Here is a 21143-nt window from a genome sequence, read left to right as displayed (position 1 = left end):
GTCCATCCCCATGCGAGAGATAGGGATACTTACAAGCATTCCTTACATGTGCAACTTTAGGTTGTTACATCATTCTACTTCACTGGACTGGTTTACTTTCAAATAAGGGCGGTCTCTAATTTTTTGGGCACTTAGTTTATAGTCTGGCCTCCATTGTTCTACCTAGTTTGGGAGTCACATGATCAGTCCTGATTATTCTGCCCACCAGCGAATCTACAAAGGTTAGGAAGTATAGCCATCCTGCCAACATGGCTATTCAGTACCTGTACAAAGTATATTCTCTCTGTAAGCATATTGCCTGATTTTGGGTTCTATGAAATCAGCTGTGAAACAGTTTTCAGTGCTTACAGATTTGCCTCCTACATCTAGGGTGAAAATTCTTCTCACCAATAGGAGAACAGGCAGCTGTTATACTGTGGAAATGTGTAGCCAATGAGAGAAAGTCTTAGCTCAGAGAGGAAGGGGCTAGAATGTGCTAGAAACTGGGGGAGTGAGCCTGAGCAGAGAGAACTAGAGAAGGCTGGAGAGAGATCTGAAGGATTTACAGTGTTTCACACACAGAACTGAGCTGTCTGTGAGGTAAAAATTCTTTATCCACAGTGTCCTGTGACTTCATCCTTTCTGAAGAAGGCCTGGTGCACACCAGAGGAGTTTTTCTGAGCGTTTTGAGTTTTTAAATCTGCTGCCAAGGTTATCCTATGTGTCTGTGCACACTGGAGCAATGAGGTTTTGTAAAAAAAACCATAGCATTACATTGGGAAGAGCTTTTGAAACCTCTAAAAGCTCTTCCCAATGTAATGCTATGGTTTTTTTTTACAAAACCTCATTGCTCCAGTGTGCACAGACACATAGGATAACATTAGCAGCAGATTTAAAAACTCAAAACGCTCAGAAAAACTCCTCTGGTGTGCACCAGGCCGAAGAGTGTTTGCAGAGCACTGACTGTTTCTTCCTACATCATCTGAAGGAACTATTCACAAGGCCAGCTTTCAGGGCTGGTGCACACCAAAACCCGCTAGCAGATCCGCAAAATGCTAGCAGATTTTTAAACGCTTTTTTTTATTTTTATGAGGCGTTTTGCTAGCGTTTTGCGGATTGCTGCTGCGGTTTTCAGTATAGTAGATTTCATATATTGTTACAGTAAAGCTGTTACTGAACAGCTTCTGTAACAAAAACGCCTGCAAAACCGCTCTGAAGTGCCGTTTTTCAGAGCGGTTTGCGTTTTTCCTATACTTAACATTGAGGCAGAAACGCATCCGAAATCCAAAAAATGCCTCACCCAGGCATTTTTCGTTTCTGCAAAACGCCTGCCGCTCTGGTGTGCACCACCCCATTGAGATACATTGACCAAGCAGATCCGCAGCCGCAAGCGGATCTGAAAACGCCCAAAAAGCCGCTCGGTGTGCACCAGCCCTCAGAGTGTTATTTTCTGTGAATTGGGTCTCATGCAACACAGTTTCTAGTTAGGACTAGAGACAAAAACCGTCATATTGGCCTAACAATCTATTCTGGGGTGTCTAGGCCTATCAGAAGAGACAATTATTAATATATATTTAATAATCCAGCTTGTGTCATTTTCCTGCTGCTGCTCTCCTGAGTAAAGCTCCTTGTGGATTACAAATACTGTTTTATATATGAGCTCCAACTGCCGGCCTGCTGTTTAGACTAACATTGGCCAATGTTTAGGGAAATTAACTTAAATGTTTATCTGAGTTGGATTATAACAGACCATTTATACATTTGTCATTTAAAGTGCACTTAAAGTGCACTTTTACTGTGATTTTTGTAATATGACATCTCTGGATTTTCTGGTGCTTCTTTGGGCCAAACCCTTTCCAGAGACTTTGGAGGTGTCATTCTCTATTGCATTCATTTGCAAGCAACTGTCGGTATTCCATTATTGCCATAACTGTGAGTTCAGATGCTATGACCAATCTGTTAGAACATATTGCTAGAAGGTAAATTGTCAATTTTATCTTTATTACTGGGTCTCTGGATCCAATAAAATCGCTTAGCATTATACTGCTGGTTCATGTCCATCACTGGAGGTTGTGTGTGTCACTGGAGCTGGACAAGAGCAGGACCCATGTAACACAGCTACACCTACGAGTGCCAGGGGCAAACCCCGGATTTTCAAAGTGGGGGGGGGGATTCCTGTAAAGTCTCCCTCAGCCACGCACAATACAGTATAATAATATTGTAGGACATCATGCTGGGTACACACAATGCAATTTCCCATCTGACTGACAGGATCTGAAAATTATTTCCTAAATGTCCGATCTGCTCCCAATAGACAAAGGAATTGATCAGGAGCAGTTTGGATGCAGATAATAATGAGGACAGTCGACATTGGTAATGAAGGGGAAAACAAAGCATTTACACAGCAGGGCACATGGCTGTGCTCATACCTGACTGTTATGTTCCCCAGAACTGCTCCATGCTCTGTACACACACTGCTGTTCCATGCTCTGTACACACGCTGCTGCTCCATGCTCTGTACACACGCTGCTGTTCCATGCTCTGTACACACGCTGCTGCTCCATGCTCTGTACACACGCTGCTGCTCCATGCTCTGTACACACGCTGCTGCTCCATGCTCTGTACACACGCTGCTGCTCCATGCTCTGTACACACGCTGCTGCTCCATGCTCTGTACACACGCTGCTGCTCCATGCTCTGTACACACGCTGCTGCTCCATGCTCTGTACACACGCTGCTGCTCCATGCTCTGTACACACGCTGCTGCTCCATGCTCTGTACACACGCTGCTGCTCCATGCTCAGTACACACGCTGCTACTCCATGCTCTGTACACACACTGCTGCTCCATGCTCTGTACACACACGCTGCTCCATGCTCTGTACACACGCTGCTGCTCCATGCTCTGTACACACGCTGCTGCTCCATGCTCTGTACACACGCTGCTGCTCCATGCTCTGTACACACACGCTGCTGCTCCATGCTCTGAACACACACGCTGCTGCTCCATGCTCTGTACACACGCTGCAGCTCCATGCTTTGTACACACGCTGCTGCTCCATGCTTTGTACACACGCTGCTGCTCTATGCTCTGTACACACGCTGCTGCTCCCTGCTCTGTACACACGCTGCTGCTCCATGCTCTGTACACACGCTGCTGCTCCATGCTCTGTACACACGCTGCTGCTCCATGCTCTGTACACACGCTGCTGCTCCATGCTCTGTACACACGCTGCTGCTCCATGCACTGTACACACGCTGCTGCTCCATGCACTGTACACACGCTGCTGCTCCATGCTCTGTACACACACTGCTGCTCCATGCTCTGTACACACACTGCTGCTCCATGCTCTGTACACACACTGCTGCTCCATGCTCTGTACACACACTGCTGCTCCATGCTCTGTACACACGCTGCTGCTCCATGCACTGTACACACGCTGCTGCTCCATGCTCTGTACACACGCTGCTGCTCCATGCTCTGTACACACGCTGCTGCTCCAAGCTCTGTACACACGCTGCTGCTCCATGCACTGTACACACGCTGCTGCTCCATGCTCTGTACACACGCTGCTGCTCCATGCTCTGTACACACGCTGCTGCTCCATGCTCTGTACACACGCTGCTGCTCCATGCTCTGTACACACGCTGCTGCTCCATGCTCTGTACACACGCTGCTGCTCCATGCTCTGTACACACGCTGCTGCTCTATGCTCTGTACACACACGCTGCTGCTCCGTGCTCTGTACACACGCTGCTGCTCCGTGCTCTGTACACACGCTGCTGCTCCGTGCTCTGTACACACGCTGCTGCTCCATGCTCTGTACACACACTGCTGCTCCATGCTCTGTACACACACTGCTGCTCCATCCAAACTCAACTGTAGCAAGGAAAGAATGGAGGCAGTGCTGTGAGCTGCAGGATACCTGCAGATATTCTGGTGTCTCAACCTGTGCCCGTCCCTAGACACTGCACCAGCCCTGGCCTGAGGGGGGATTCTGGGCAGCTGTAATCCCCCCTGCATTTGCCTACAGGTGCGCTACAGAAGTAAGATGTACAACTGCTTGGCAAGCAAATTTGACTCGTGAAGACTGTATTTTCTCAAGACCAGCACTTCTGTTTCCGCTTCTATACGCTGTTTATATTCACTTATCAGCATGATTGCTATCCCGATTTGCCTTGTTCAATTTCGGGTTTGGTTGAGCGTTAATCTTTGCAAACGATCATCGATATAGTCATTACTTCAGATGTAATATTAGATGAATTTGGAAACCATGTCAAGACTGGAGCAGAGGACCAATATCAGTCGCAAATATAATTATCCCATCCAGCTGAATCTAAAAGCGAATCGATGAAGAACTGGAGCGCGGTGTGGTCGCCGTGACACCAGCAGCATCCTATTTACATAACAAGGAGTCGACAATGTGGCCTTTTCATTACGCAGGCGGGGAGGATGGGCTCCCAGCAGCTATAAAAGCGACATTTCTGCAGGAAATGATACTAATAATAGTAATTAGTGTCAGCGGTTTGATCTATGTCTCCAGCGTCCGCGAGAGAGGAAATAACTCGCTCTCAGTCTCTATAGTGGGGAACGTTACCCCGGAGGACGCTCTTTATGAAAATCCATAAACATGGAACATTAAAAGTCAGCGCAGTAATTAGGAGATCTACAAGCAATTAATGAGCCCACGGCGCTCAAGACACAAGTTTCGGTGACAAATAAGGCAGCCGGAGCTGACGTCCCACCCCGGAAAGTTGTGCAGCATCTAACAGAACCGAACAGCAGGAGAGCTGGTGTTCTGTTCAGCAGTCCAAGAAAGGGGCAGAGAGGAGACATCCAGTATTACTTCTTACATTAGAGTTTGAACTGAAAGAAATATGGAACCCGCCATTGTGGACCTCCTCCTAAAAAGATGGTAGTAATCTGGTTTCTATTGGCCTCTGAACACTTTTGATGACAAGGTCCTGCTCCCAATTTGCAAATCAGTTAGCCAGGGCAGGCTTCTGATTTTAGCAGGACAGGGCAACAAATGTTACAGCCCAAACAGGGCAAGATTGCTTTTTCCAAAAGCCACAAAAGCGATAGCCTAGGGGCAGTGGTGTAGCTACAGAGAAATGGGCCCTGGGACAAATTTTACATTAGGGCCCTTTAGCACAATGTTACATTTGAAGAGAACCTGCTTAAAAAGTTATTGTGAAAGATGCCCAGGGCGAGGTCATCTGGCTTTCTATACTGGGAGGGGTCATGTGGCTATCTATACTGGGGTGTCGTGTGGGCACCTTTGTTGGGGGGGGGGGGGGGGTCATTTGGCAGTATTGTTCTGGCTGGCTATACTGGGGGGGGGGGGGTTTCCATCTGGCTACCTATACTGGGCGGGGGGGGGGGTGCCCTCTCTGTCTACCTACACTGGGGGACTATTAAACTGTTGGGCATCTCTGGGCACCCCATCAAATCATTGTGCCCAAGTGGGCAGCGCGGTGGCATGGCGGATAGCACTCTGGCCTTGCAGTGCCGGGTCTCCAGTTCGCATCCCATGCGAACAAACATCTTATGGAAATAGAGGGAATAAAGGCTACTTACCTTTTATGTGGGGTGGAGCACAAAGCAAAGGGGAGGTGGTGGTGCAAGAACCAGAGGTTACCTACTGCTAGGTGAGGGGCAGTCTTTTAGGGGAAGGCGGTGACTATCGCATCGGGTGACACCAACTGTACTGATGCCTCTATTTTAAAGAGGAACTCCAGTGAAAATAATGTAATAAAAAAAGTGCTTTCCTTTTTACAATATTATGTATAAATGATCTAGTCAGGGTTTGCCCATTGTAAAATATTTCCTCTCCCTGATTTACATTCTGACATTGATCACATGGCGACATCTTTACTGCTGGCAGGTGATGTCACTGGAAGGAGATGCTGCTTGCTTTCTTTGGCAGTTGGAAACAGCTGTACACAGTAAAACAGCTGTTATTTCCCACAATGCAACAAGGTTCACAGACAGGAAACTGCCAGGACCATGGTCCTCACAGTTTCCTGTGGGAGGGGTTTCACCACAATAACAGCGATACAGCACCCCCTGATGATCCGTTTGTGAAAAGGAATAGATTTCTCATGAGAAAGGGGGTATCAGCTACTGATTGGCATGAAGTTCAATTCTTGGTGACGGTTTCTCTTTATAATAGTTTCCTGTGTAACATTAAAAGAACCGTAGCTGTATTATACCTGTCAATGTCACCTTCAGACAAGTGCTTTCACGTTTACAGGCAATCTATAGGCAGGGAAGCCATAGATACAGCATAGCTTCCAACCACAAGGACCATCTGTCATGCGCTTCATTATATCCGTGACGAGAGAATCCAAGCCACCAGAACCTGCGCGATTACCATTCCACGTATCCCATAAAATATAGGATTTGCCCTCAAGTGTCACCGTTTGCAATCTCCTCGAACGCATCGCTGCAACCAGCTGCCAGAGGTACGGCGGGGATGGAAAACCCACAGCTAATTGCGTTTGATACGAATCTCAGATCTCGCCTCGCCGCGAAGTCTGAAGATATTGATTACCGGAGATAATTCTGACGAAATCTTCTCATCCTCGCTGTCAGATTTATGAGCTGACCTTTCCACCTACGCGTCCGTGCGCATCTAGGATTCGAGCGCAAAGTCCGCCTCAGTCTTTTGATCGAGCAAATTACACCACAGCCCTTCCCCGACCATTATGGGTATTTTTTTGTTTTGTTTTTTTTAGACAGAAACACATATAGATTCCCGCCTGCAATTTCCCCAATCGATTCCGCTATGCAGGTGAGGCGTGACCTGCGCCGCTCTGATTTATTACTATTTAAACAAGTTGAAACAGCAGTGATCTTTGTGTGGACGCTACGTGCTTTTAAAACATTAATTTATGAGAGGAGAGCTGAAATGAATCCTCAGCGAGAGAGTTATGGACATCCTAGCAAGCTTGTAAAAAAAAAAAAAAAAAAATAGATCTAATTAATGAAAAGTTCTTGCCACCAGACAAATTCTGATCTAATGCAGTGTAAAAATTACCTGGATTTCTTGTTAGATTTTTACTGCATAAATTAATACCTTAAAGTGGAATGGAATAGCAAAAAAAATAATAATAAAAAAGTGTTTCACTTACCTGGGGCTTCTGGCAGCCCCTTGCAGCCAACCTGTCCCACACAGGTCCTCTTTTTAATATTACCGTATGTATTTCACCGCTCCTAACTGTCCCTCTTTTGGAGCCCTGTCCCTCGGTCTTCCTCATTTGTCCCTCTTTCAGGAATGATGTACAGAATTATGTAAATATATGTATTTTTCCACTTAAAAATGTGTTTAACTGACTCTAAACTTTACTCCCATCCTTTAAATTGATATATTTCTTATTGTTGAATGTTAATATGAAGGACAATGAACCCAGACAGAAAGGACCAGTGTGGTATTTTTCTTATGAAATCTTTAGGATATGCGTGACAAGGGGTGTGCTGGGGGCGTGATTAGGGGTGTGGCTTACAGGATATAGCACTGACATATTCTGCAGCACTTCACAGAGTACATAATCATGTCACTGACATGTCCCTCAGAGGAGCTCACAATCTAATCTCTATCATAGTCCTATGTCCATCATAGTTTGGGGCCAATTTTTACGAGCGCTGTAATCACAGTGAAGGAGATTTGGGCGCACACTGAGTAACGTCGGCGCTGTCAGAAGACGGAGCAGAAGTTACATTTTAAAACACAATAATTCGGCCACCAGCAATAGCTGGAAGCTGAATTATATCATTCCCCTACTATCCACGTGGACCTGGAGGGGGAATAGTAATTAACACCGCCGGGTCTTGTGCAGGGGCAGGATCAGCCATATACCGGCTGTATCCTGGGCCCAAGTCTCCTGGCGGTGATTACATATGTACACCAATTTTTAGGGGGAAGCCTTAGCCAATTATCTGTATGTTTTTGGGATGAGGAAGAAAACCAAAGTGCCTGGGGTAAACCCATGCAGACACGGAGAGAACATACGATCTCATCTCAGTGCAGATAGTGCTCTGGCTGGGATTCAAACAATTCAAACGACCATTACTGTTTACGACTTTGCTTGTATCCTAAGGTTGTCGATGGCTAATAAGACAGTTATTTGCTTATTTTATAAAACAAAGATTGTTATACATTAAAAAATAGCAGGATGGCCAGGCTAACAACATAGTATACAAAATAAATATGGCAGCCTCCATATTGCATTCACTTCAGGGACATTTTAAATCCCAATTTAAATTCCTATATTTGAGAAAATAATTGGCAATCATTGTCCGATAAAAATGTAGATGTGTTTAGACAGCCTAACATACTGTAGGACACATCCATCTAATTTGGATTGGGCAATGATTGCCCATGTTACCATATCCATGTAGTAGACAAGACAAGACAAATAACATTTATATCGCGCTTTTCTCCTGGCGGACTCAAAGCGCCAGAGCTGCAGCCACTGGGACGCGCTCTATAGGCAGTAGCAGTGTTAGGGAGACTCCCCAAAGGTCTCCTACTGAATAGGTGCTGGCTTACTGAACAGGCAGAGCCGAGATTCAAACCCTGGTCTCCTGCGTCAGAGGCAGAGCCCTTAACCATTACACCTTCCAGCCAGAGATGAGAGCTGTTCAAAGAATTTAAAATCTATTGGCCCTCACACTACATAGGAGGGGGTAAAATTGCGTACGAGAGGAATTGGCGCAGGAAGACTTGGGCGCAGGATACAGCCGCTATATGGCTGATCCTGCTGCTGCACAAGTTCCCGGCTGTGTTAATTACTATTCCCCCTCCAGGCCGCCATGGATGGTGGGGAATGAAATAATTCGGCTTCTAGGAATTGCTGGAGGACGAATTATTGTGCGGTGGCTGGATAGTGTAATGGTTAAGGGCTCTGCCTCTGACACAGGAATCCTGGGTTCGAATCTCGGTTCTGGCTTTTCAGTAAGCCGGCATCTATTCAGCAGGAGACCTTGGGCAAGACTCCCTAACACTGCTACTGCCTATAGAGCGCGTACTAGTGGCTGCAGCTCTGGCGCTTTGAGTCCGCCAGGAGAAAAGAGCGATATAAATGTTCTGTGTTTGTTTGTTTGTTTGTTTGTTGTTTGTTTGTGTTGTTTAACCACCCTGGCGTTCTATTAAATGCGCCAGGGTGGCGGCGCAGCAGTATTTTTATTTTTTTTTAAATCCTGTACCTAGCCTAGTGCTAGCTACATGATGCCCCCCTCCCTGTGTCGTCCCTCCCACCCCTCTGATCGCCGCCGGCGCGTGCCCATAAGGAAATCCCGTTCTGAACGGGATTTCCTTTAGGGCTTCCCTCGTCGCCATGGCGTCGATCGTGATGACATCATCTATGTCATTGACGTCGTGACGTCATCGGGAGTCCTGATCCACCCCTCAGCGCTGCCTGGCACTGATTGGCGTGGTTGCGCACGGGATCTCGGGGGGGCTGTAACGAGGCGGGTAGCAGCGCATCGGCGGCGATCGTCCTAAACACGCAGCTAGCAAAGTGCTAGCTGTGTGTTTAAAAAAAAAATTAAGAGAATTGGCCCACCAGGGCTTGAGCGGCGCCCTCCGGCGGTAATCGACGAGCTGAGCTCGTCATTACCGCCAAGGAGGTTAAAAGTAACTTCAGCTCTGTCTTCTGATGGCGCCAAAGTTACTCACTGTGTGCCACTATAGCCATAATTCCTATTATGGCCTATGGTGCGCCCAAGTTTCCTGCGCTGGAATAGCAGTGTTCAGTAAAATTGGCCAGTCTTTGGCCAATCAAAACTGGATGTGTGTATGCACACCTACCCAGGGCAGCCATCAGTGGGGGGACAACTGACACTGCAGTGAGGGGCCCAGGACTTCTGGGGGCCCTAGGCCCCACCAAATCGCTGTAAGAGCCGCATGTGCTGGCTCCGGGCCTGTGGCTCACTAACCAGCACACCGCGTTCCAGCACTGAGAGGAGAGTGACATTAGCGCTTTAACGTGGGGAGCAGATGGGGCACCATCTAGCTACAGGCTGCCTATACTGGGCCACCACCTATACCTAGCTAGTAGCTACCTATACTGGGGCACCACCTATACCTGGCTACCTATACTGGGCCACCACCTATACCTGGCTACTTATACTGGGGTGCCTATAGCTTGCTACCTATACTGGGGGCACCTGTACCTGGCTAACCTATACTGGTGCACCACCCATACCAGACTACCTATACTGGGAGAAACTATACCAGGCTACCTATAGTTGAATACCTACACTGGGGCACCTGTATCTTGCTGGCCTATACTGGGGCACCAGCTATACCAGGCTACTTATACTGGGGGTATCTACACCAGGCTACCTATACTGGGGTACCACCTATAGCTGGCTACCTATACTGGGGGCACCTATACCTGGCTAGGGCAGGGGGACAAGCTGAGACAGAAGGGGACAAGAGGTAACACAGGGGGATAAAAGAGGCACAGGGAGAAAAGAGATGAGACGGGAACATGAGGTCACACAGAGGGACACAAACTGAGGTGAGACAGAAGCCACAAAAGAGGCACAGGAAGAAAAAAGGGGGCAAAAGAGAACGGATAAAGGATAATAACAGACCTACAAGTCCCTATCTCATTTGTTAACCGGGGACTACCTGTATTTTGCTAGTATTTGGCTCCACCCACAACATGCCACGGTCACGCCCACTTTTTGCTGCATCACGCTGTGCATGCCGCTTTCTTCAGTGTCAGAGCCATGCACATTTTCCGCCGCAGCGCACTTCGCACACGGACACAGGGGTGGGGTGGCTAGTGGTCAGGCACAGCAACCAGTGGGTAAGCCAAGGGAGGGGGGGCCAGGCTTGATGATGTGTGAGGGGCCCCAAAATTTCTGATGGGGGCCCTGCACCTACCATCCTATATAATAAAACCCCTGTGTCCTCCTGTGTGTCCCTATGTCCATGCGTTTACCCTAGCTTGCATGCGCGGCACGCGGGTGGACTTTCGGTCATTCGGAGATCATACTCACAGTACTGTCACCAGAGCTGGGACAAGGTCCTCCAGCACCCAAGGCTGAGACACCAAAGTGCGCCCCTCCATCCCTCCCACCCCAGCCGTCCCACACTGATTGCTATTAGACTAAGAGGTGCCACAGGGCACACAACCTCCCCAACACCTTAATATGTAGTTATCTGGCTTGCAGTCACTGCTATGTATCCCCTTTTCTTATTTATTTCTGCTTCATACACAATTAGGAATGACAGCTGAATGAATTGTGTGCCCACTCCTACACTGCGCCCTGAGGCTGGAGCCTCTCCAGCCTATGCCTCGGCCCAGCCCTGACTGTCACTCTGTCAGCTGTGCTGATGGAGAACAAGGTTTCTGAGCACTGAAAATAATCTAGTACATACGCAGCCTTAGTTGGGAAAATAGAAAAAAGATCTAGCTTTAAAAGCGTTGGAAGAGAGACTATTTACTGAGATTAGTGTTCATTTCTGTAAGTACAGGGATAATTAGCTGCTGTGATAGATCTTAGGCTGCCTGCAGTTCAGCTAGCAAACTAGAAAAAGCGAAAGAAGGAAAAACAGAAATACATTTTACCGCATAAATGGGGATGGTGAAAACAGTTCTTTAGCTTTAACCTGACATTTCAGCCTATGAGCCAAAAGTTGTTTATTTAGCAAGCGCTTGGCTTGTATCACCTGCGCAATTTATTCCCCGTCCGCCGCTGACTTCCAGGCGCTCGCTGGCAGACGCACGGATATCATACCGAAAATGGCATTTTAAACAGCGAAAAAGGAATTTAAATGAGTTTGAATAATGCGGAGGAGCGGTGGTAAGTGCTCGGTAAATGTACTTTTAATATTCTTGTTTGGACAGCCGATCCCATTTAACATTTGCCCTTTGCCGTTGGACAGCTCAGCAAATAATAAAGTCGTGTAAATGTTAATTTTTCATAAGGAGCTGCCATGCCCTATTACGGGAAAGGTTCTCAACAAGGTGAGTTCTAATGAGCACCCGGGGGGATAATGAACAGAGACCTGCTCCAGGCAGGGCTGAGATTAAACAGAATCTTAAAGTGTTACGATGTTATTAAATCCTTCTCTGCCGAATACTTTAAAAAAAGTGTCTCCTGATCAATAATGCAAATGTATTGCATTTTTTATTTTATTTCTATACGGAGATCTGAGAAGACAGCAGAGACCTTGTTTACACAGAGCCGCAGCACAAAGCCCACAATGCCCTCCTTGTCTACATCAGCATCCCCCTTCTCTGCCCTCATCATGCTAAAGGTGCATAAATATGTACAGAAGAATTATAAAAAAAAATAAATTAAAAAAAAATATATACACAAACACGATTGTATGCTTGAGCTGATGCATATGTTTATGTTAATTTTATGCAAATTCATGCAGGTTGGAATAGAGCCTATCAAAATCATCAGTCAGTGTATTTGCTTGGTCCAGTTCCAAGCCTCAGAAATTGTCATAGGGCCAGCTCTAGTTACAATGGGGCCCCTAGGCAATATTAAAAATGGGACCCCCAGCAGACCCTTCCCCAAACCAAAAAGCAGCAATAGAGGCCCTTTGTTGTAGCCAAATTTCCCCCTAGAGACACAGCTGGCACTGCCCTAGATCACCCTCCAACTAAGCTGTGATCTGGGGCCCTTGTAAAGTCTTTGGCAGAATGGCGTCTCACATGTCCTGGGCTGCCAGGTCTTAAAGGAGAGGTTACCCTGTAAAGGTGAAGCTAGGCAATGCATGGAGCCACAGACTGACAGAGGAGCGTGCTCACTGGGACAGGGGAAACACTACTCCGCCAACAACATTGCAGGGGCCTCGGGGGAAAAAGGGGCACAGTCAAGTTGGATTGAGGGTTGATACCTTGGGGGGCGCCTCCAGGCTCTGGGGCCCTGGGGCAATTGCCTCCATTGGCTCTGTGGATGCATGGCCCCCATGAATGTTCATAATATTAGCATAAAATATGAATCAATCTGACATTATTAGCATCTTGCTGGCCGTCTCTCGTCAGCAGAGATGGGCAATGAGGATTCCAATATGCGTGCAAATGTATTGCAAATGGTATGCAGTTTGGAAATGAGACAATCAGATGCCCTTCCTGCCAATTTTCATTGGCCTGAATCCAAGCTGCATACAATTTGCATGCATGTTGGAGTTATTAGCTCCTAGTCAGTTATCTACTAAAGCAGTTGTGTCCAATCCGGCCCACCAGCGGCTGGCTTTTCCCCCTGACATCCCGGAATGCAGAGTGGCAGCGGAGAGATGTTAGGCCACACTGGGCCGGCTGTATTTGAGTCCCGAGATGATGCGGAGTGACACACACTACAACCGCATCACCCGGCCGGAACTCATTGCTGGCCGGCTCAGCGCGAGGCGGGAGATTTAGGCGCCGGAGATCAGCGCTGGAGGAGTCATCTGCCAGGCAAGTTCATTATTTTTATATTTACAGGTTCCTAACCAAGGAATGTATATCGGGGGGGAGGGGGGGGGGGGCGCTGCCTAATGTTATTTATTTATGGGGGGTGCTGCCTAATATTTATGGGGGGTGCTGCCTAATGTTATTTATTCAGGGGGTGCTGCCTAATATTATTTATGGGGGGTGCTGCCTAGTGTTATTTATTTATGGGGGGTGCTGCCTAATATTTATGGGGTGCTGCCTAATATTATTTATGGGGGGTGCTGCCTAGTGTTTATTTATGGGGGGTGCTGCCTAATATTAATGGGGGGGGGGGGTGCTGCCTAGTGTTATTTTATCAGGGAGTGCTGCCTAGTGTTCTTTTTTGAGGGGAAACGCTGCCAGTCTAAATGCATTTTGTTGGAATCTGCTGCCAAACGAATTGCATTTTTTTCCTTCTTGGGGGGGAAGGGTGGGGGATTGTGGCTATAGCAAGAACCTTCGGACCTAAAAAAAAAAATGGCCCTCCATGCCCGTGAAGTTGGACAGCACTGCTCTAAGGCTAGGAGCGCACTGAGCAGAATTGCGAATACGTATGCGTTTTCGCACATAATAAAAGCCTAAGGGCTGCACAAAAAAACGCAACTTGCTGCATATTTCTGTGACACGCTTCTGAATCACACAATGTATTTCAATGGAGACGCAGAAGGAGTCGTTTCACTGCATTTTTGTTATGTTTTTTTTTTTTTTTAAATAAATATGGGCATCCATCTGAAAATGGTGCCTGTGAATAATGGCGCACAGTGTTGCAGCTAATCCGTTTGCCGCTTATCGCTATTTAACGTTAAAGCCTTGTTATTTAACGTTAAAGCCTTATCGTTATTTAGCGTTAACACACAGAACCCTCTCTGTACCTATCCCTAACCCATAACCCCTCCCTGGTGGTGCCTAACCCTAACCACCCCCCTGGTGGTGCCTAACCCTAAGACCCTCCCTGGTGGTGCCTAACCCTAACCACCCCCCTGGTGGTGCCTAACCCTAACCACCCCCCTGGTAGTGTATATTGTACTGTAACTATACCTAACCCTACTCTCACACAGAACCCTCCCTGTACCTAACCCTAACTACCCCTTTGGTGGTGCCTAACCCTAAGACCCTCCTGGTGGTGCCTAACCCTAAGACCCCCCCCAGTGGTGCCTAACCCTAACCTTGACAGTGTTACATTAAATCCATTCACCGTTTTGCAGTTAAATAACATCTGCAGTTTGGCTTATGTAGGGGGCTATTGATAAATAACGTTAGTGTGTGCCACTATTGATAAATAACGTTAGTGTGTGCCACTATTGATAAATAACGTTAGTGTGTGCCGTTTTTCTTCTTTTTTGCCTGTGCGCCATTATTATGCAGTACTAACGATAAATAGCGATAAGCGTATCTTTTTACTGCGGCGCCATTTTTATGCATAGGTGCTGTGCGCCATTATTCACTGATCCCAAATAGGGTACTGTATTGTTTTCTCCATGGAAAAAGGAAAACAATATTGAAAAAAAAAAAGCACCGAAACCGCATGCAAACACAAAATGCAATCACAAACAAAAAAAGCACAGAAATATGCAGAATTGTACAATGCAGAAATCTGCACAGCCAAGTCCCACCCTGAAGATTTAAAAAGCCAATTTTAGGTATGGGGTTTGCTTACAAAGAAGCAGCAATCTGTTTACACATCGCCACTCCTTTTTTCATCTGTTTTAAATACCAGATCCACCCATTAAGACCTCCATATTTTTAAAGGGACAATGGGCCATATGCAATTCACTTTTTCACCTGAGTTTTCTCCTGGTGATATTTTTAAATTTGTTAATAAAATGCATTTTAAGCCACTAGAAAGCAAGAAAATGCTCAAAATAATTTTGATAGTACTTTTTCATTTACTTTTTGCTACTTTTTTAGTTGAAAACTCCTGGAAAGTTATTTTAAATCAAAGATGAAAAATGATCTCCTAGGAGAAAACGTGGGTGAAAAAGTAAATTGCATTATGGGTGGATGTGATTTATTGCAATGACAAACTGTTCTTTACTGGGAACCTGAAACAAGTGAAATGATTTAAAATAAACACATGATGTACCTGTAAATTGCGAGTATTGGCACACTAAGCCAGACCAAAGGGTCGCACATTGCGTACATTTAAAACAGGCGCCGTGATTTTGGGCGGCAAATTACTGATATTCTGCTATGGTTCCAGGGCCGGTTGTAGACTTTTTGCTGCCTGAGGCAATCCTGTGAGGATGCACCCCCTCCCCCAATTTGAATGATCGCACAGCACCCCACAATTTACTCTGCTTCATTTGATGTTCTCACATGACGCGAGTCTGTGACAAACAAACTGCTTATCCTCGGGCAGTCGGCCGTCCTTCATTCCTCCTCAGTCAGGAGAGTAGGGCCACCTCCTCCCACCTGTGCAGGTCAAATGAACCACTGCTGCTCTCCTGCCTCCCCACTCACTGTCAGACTCCTCACACAGCACAACAAGCTGCTTTTCCCCAATGATGACCTCACCTCGCTCTCCTCTTGCTTCTCCTCCTACTCTGGCTGCATGCTGTTAGTGTAAACACAGTAGAAACATGCTAGCCTTGTAATCTCTGTGCCTGATGCAAATGTTTCACCTTGCTTCATGATAGAACCGGCCCTGTAGGGTTCAGTGAGTTATTCAGATAGTAAAATTGTAGGAATTTTTACATTGCCTAAACCTAGTCACCCTCCTCTGATGCCTATCCCTAACCACTATTCTTTGCCGATGCCTAAACCTAACCCACCATGCCTAACCCTAAAAAGCTAATTCCGATGCCTAACTCCCCCTATCCGCTCCAATGCCTAACACTAACCCCCCCCTCAAGTGCCTAAAATGAACCCCCCCTCCCTCTGATGCCAAATACTATAACCCCCCCCCCCCCAACCCCTGCTCCCCCGGGCACTATTTTACGGGCAGCCTCCCGTGCACAAATTAACATTAGTAGCTGCCAATTGCTGCAATTAGGCCTCTTTTCTACGCACAGTTGATAGGCAGTGAAATACCTCACAAACACTCTCAACTGCTCACTGCTGCCTGGCAACTGCTCGCTGCTGCCTGGCAACTGCTTGCTGAGCACACAGTTCAACTGCTCATGGAAAAGAGGCCTTAGAGATGCCCATTTTACACTGGCGCCTCCGGACCTCACATTTTGCATGCATTACCCTCAGCCAGTTTTAAAAGTTAAAAAAGTTAAAAACTGTAACATTGACACTGATCAGCGTAATTGCGTCAGTTTTGGGTTTAGTCTGGCTTGAAAGCTGCCATCTGCAAAATAATGGAATCTTTCCAAGACATTCCGATAGACTGCCGGTGACCTTTGAAGTGAAGGTCAGCGCGGCAAAAGGGAAACATATTTATTACTAATAAAGGTCAGCGGCAGGAAAGCTCTTATTTTCTTCTATTTCTGCCAGACTAAAAGACATTTCTTTTCTTCTGCCGGTATACACGTTGCTCCTAAAGGCCATTCAGAAACATGAGTGAAGAAACAGCTGGATTTATTGAAAATTGTGTTCTATAGGAGGTGGGAAGAGTTTAAAACCCTTGTCTGGGTCATATCGGACCACAGTGATGGTTTACTGGTAGCACTGTGTTCCTCTGGGTACTGGTGGCTCCAGGTAATTCCTCTGGCCACCAGTAGGTGTCTCCTGCACTTCCTTGCTAGCGTCTAACTACGCAGCATGTGCAGGTTATTACACTGAAGGGTAGATTATCTAGTCAAGTGCTTCATAGTTTATTTGCCTTTGCAATAATAGAGCCAGTGTGAGAGTCAGTTTGTTCAGTCTGTTGCTGGCTTGAAATGTGGCTATTCTCCTGTAATCTCCTGTAATCTTTCATTTGTGTTTGCCAGATATGTCCAGCGATCTTAGGCCTCGCTCACACTGCACTCCTTTTTTGAGGCTTTTTTTCCCGATTCCCAGCGATGATGACCTGCGCGCGTTTTTTTGTTTTTGTTTTGTAAAAGCGCTTTTCAGGAAGTGAACTCTTTGAACTCTTTAAAAACGCTCACGCAATCGCCGCACAAAGCAATTTTGTAAGCATTTTGCGTTTTCCTATACCTTCCATTGAGGGCAAATCGCCTCAAAGTGGCCCAGGCAGGGCTCCTCTGAGCGGATAAGAAACAAACCTCTCAGATGTGAACTCCGTCATAGGGAATCATTGCACAAGCGTTTTTAGGGTGATTTTAAAAATCACCCGTGCTTGAAAAAAATGCAACAACGCCCTTAGTGTGAACGAGCCCTTAAAGTGAACCTCCGGACTAAAAATCTACTCAGCAGAACTGAAAAGGCTTGGTGTATCTTTAACAGTTTCGCAGCATCAGAACTTTGTTTTTCTTACCAAAGCATCATTTTTAGCTGCCTTTTTAGCTAAGCTCCACCCATCAAAGAAAACGGCCTGGGCTTTTTTTCCCTGATGCCGTGCAAAGCATGATGGGATTTCCTATGTTGTTATTCATGTTGCCTAGCAACTGGGAGAGGTGCTCAGGACACAGGACAGTTGGAACTGTGTCTCATGCTCCCAGTCACCTCCTTTCAACCAAAAAGATGGCTGCCCTCATGAAATCAAACATTTGCCTGTTCTTTTAAAATAGTGTGGGTAAGAGATTATATTAACATAACTAATGTAACATAGCTAATGTAACTTAATGACAGTATGTTTGTTTAGGCTGAAATTCCTCTTTAAAGAGGAACTTTAACTTCATCATAATCAGTAGCTGATACCACCTTTCCCACTTGAAACGTTTATCTTTTCTCAAATAGATTACCAGGTGGGTCTGTACAGCTGAAATTGTGGTGAACCCCCCCCCCCCCCATAGTATGATGTCATGACCACGGTCCTGACCGTTTGCTGTCTGTTAACCTTGTTGCATTGTGAGAAATAATGGCTTTTTCCAAGTGCCAACCTGTCAAACAAGCATTATCTCCCTCTGTGCATAGAACTCTCAGTAAACGCTGAACGCTGACACAATAGTCTATATATGAATACAGTAAAAAATAAGAATTTTTATTTATTATATTATCACTACAGGTCCACTTTAAAGGAGAACTGTAGTGAGATGTATATGGAGGCTGCCATATTTATTTCCTATTAAACAATACCAGTTGCCTGGCAGCCCTGCTGAGCTATTTGGCTGCAGTAGTATCTGAATCACACCAGAAACAAGCATGCAGCTACTCTTTTCAGATCTGACAACAATATGAGAAACACCTGATCTGCTGCATGCTTGTTCAGGGGCTATGGCTAATAGTATTAAAGAGGAAAGGATCAGCAGGACAGCCAGGCATCTGGTATTGTTTAAAAGGAAGTAAACATGGCAGCCTCCATATCCCTCTCACTACATTTTTGTTTCAACCTGTCCTTTCCCTGGCCCTTCATTTACTTGTTTGCCATTGCCTCACATTGGGGTTGATTCACTAAATAAAATATTAAAGTAAAAATAATGTAATAAAAAGTGCTTAATTTTTACAATAATTATGTATAAATAATTTAGTCAGTGTTTTCCCATTGTAAAGTCTTTCCTCTCCCCGATTTACATTCTGACATCACATGGTGACATTTTTACTGCTAGCAGGTGATGTCACTGGAAGTAGCTGCTGCTTGCTTGTTTGGCAGTTGGAAACAGCTGTTATTTCCCACAATGCAAGGAGGTTCCCAGACAGGAAACTGCCAGAACCATGGTCCTGACATCACACTGTGGGAGGGGTTTCACCACAATATCAGCCATACAGAGCCCCCTGATGATCCGTTTGTGAAAAGGAAAACATTTCTCATGTAAAAGGAGGTATCAGCTGCTGATTGGGATGAAGTTCAAGTCACAGTTTCTCTTTAAATGTAATGGGCTGCACGTTACGCGCGCTACTGGCCGCGTGGTGCATGTAATCACAGGAGCGCGCGCTATGCGAGGGCTAGTAGCTTACGCCGCCTCTCTGCAAATAACGAGCGCTCCTCTCCTCCTGCCCTGAGCCCCTTCAGGTCCCGTCACTTTAAATGACCACTGCTTTGCTACAGAAGCAGAGGGTAAAGGTGCTGGACTGGCCAAGGATGAATACAGAGCTAAACCCTACTGAGCATCATTGGGGCATCTTTAAAATGTAAGGTGGAGGAGTGCAAATAAAGGGAGGAAGGTGGCCAGTAAACATTGAGGTTGGCCAGCGACTAGGCCCCAGTGTACTATTTCGACCCACTTTGTATTTGAGTTTGACACCCCTTTTATGGGAAAAGGGGCCTCTGATTGGAGGGTCACATATGATGTGCTGCTTTGGGCCATGAACACCTTAGCAGCACCCCCTGCCATCCCAAGCTCCAAAACATCCTAGAACCACCACAATAAACCCATCTCTTCTGACATTGCATTTGCTTTGACAAAAAAAAACCAAACCCATGTTCAGGAAGAAGTACACAGAAGCAATACTGGGTAACTCTGTCCATATCCAGTCTCTGCGCGGCCACATCCCCAGCAGGCAGCGCTGCGCGGTGCTACGTGTGTTTTGTACGCAGAGACAACCTTGTCCTGCCTTTCACCTCCCTCTGCCAGGCAATCCTACCACATCAATGTATGTTTCTTCATCTCCTCTTGATGTATTCCCTTGTGTCTTTTAGTATCCATCATGTATGCACAGCTCAGTTCACGCTGCTGTGAAAAAAAGTATTGAAGAAAAATACAAAACGCCTCAGTAATCATTTAATATCCTGGGAACGTCTCCTTCGGCAGAGATGAAATCCTCCCGCGTTGGCCCAGTGCTCTGATTCGGCGGATAATGCCGTTGGGCTTTTGTTCGCCGTACCTGGGCCTGCCGATAAGGTCGGGATTTTAAAAAACATTTGTTACAATTCTCAGCGACTTTATGCCGACAAGAATTCATCTTTTGGAAAATGACTTTTTGCAGAGTCTCCGAGTATTACGAAGCTCTTCGCAACGCTAAACAATTACAGCGTGTCTCGGCCGACGTTCGGCGGACCAGAGTTTGTACAGGATAAGCGGGTGCCTAACAATGATCTCTGCAACAAATATCGACCGAGAAGTGCGAGCGGGAACAAATTTAAAGTGGACCTGTAGTCAAACTGAATGAATAAAATAACTTTTTTTTTTCTTCTCACTGATTTACATTCTGACATTTATCACAGGCAGCGACATCTTTAGTACTGGCAGGTGATCCCTGCAGAATATTAGTTTATTGAGAGATCTAAAGCCAGTAGAAAAGATCTCGGGGGGAAGGGAGGTTATTTTGTTTGGTTGGCCTGAAAAATGGAGAGCTTTTCTTTGTTTTGTTATTATATTCATGTTTGGGGATAAATTGAACATAGGTGTGTGGTTCATTTGTCAGATTTTTGAATTGTTACAATCATTCAGAAAAATTGATTGCTATTCTTGAATTGAACAGATAGTTAAAAAATTGTATGGTAGATATGTGTGGGAATATTTCTGAAAGATGCTTCAGAATTTCTGAAAATGTGGTAAAATGCATGGTAAAAAGTGCAGTAAATGTGGAAAATGCGGTAAAACGTGGTATTTCAGCGGTAAACATTAACCACTTGAGGACCGTAGGCTAACACCCCCTAGTAACCAGGCTATTTTTTTTACAATTTAGGCCACTGCAACTTTAACCACTTTACCCCCGCCCGTACGGATTTCTCCGTCCCTTTTTCCATCCTTTAACCCCCAGGGACGGAGAAATCCGTACTTTGCACACTCC

This window comes from Hyperolius riggenbachi, chromosome 11 (assembly GCF_040937935.1).
Source record: "Hyperolius riggenbachi isolate aHypRig1 chromosome 11, aHypRig1.pri, whole genome shotgun sequence".
In the NCBI taxonomy this organism is placed as follows: domain Eukaryota; kingdom Metazoa; phylum Chordata; class Amphibia; order Anura; family Hyperoliidae; genus Hyperolius; species Hyperolius riggenbachi.
This window is presented reverse-complemented; position numbering follows the sequence as displayed.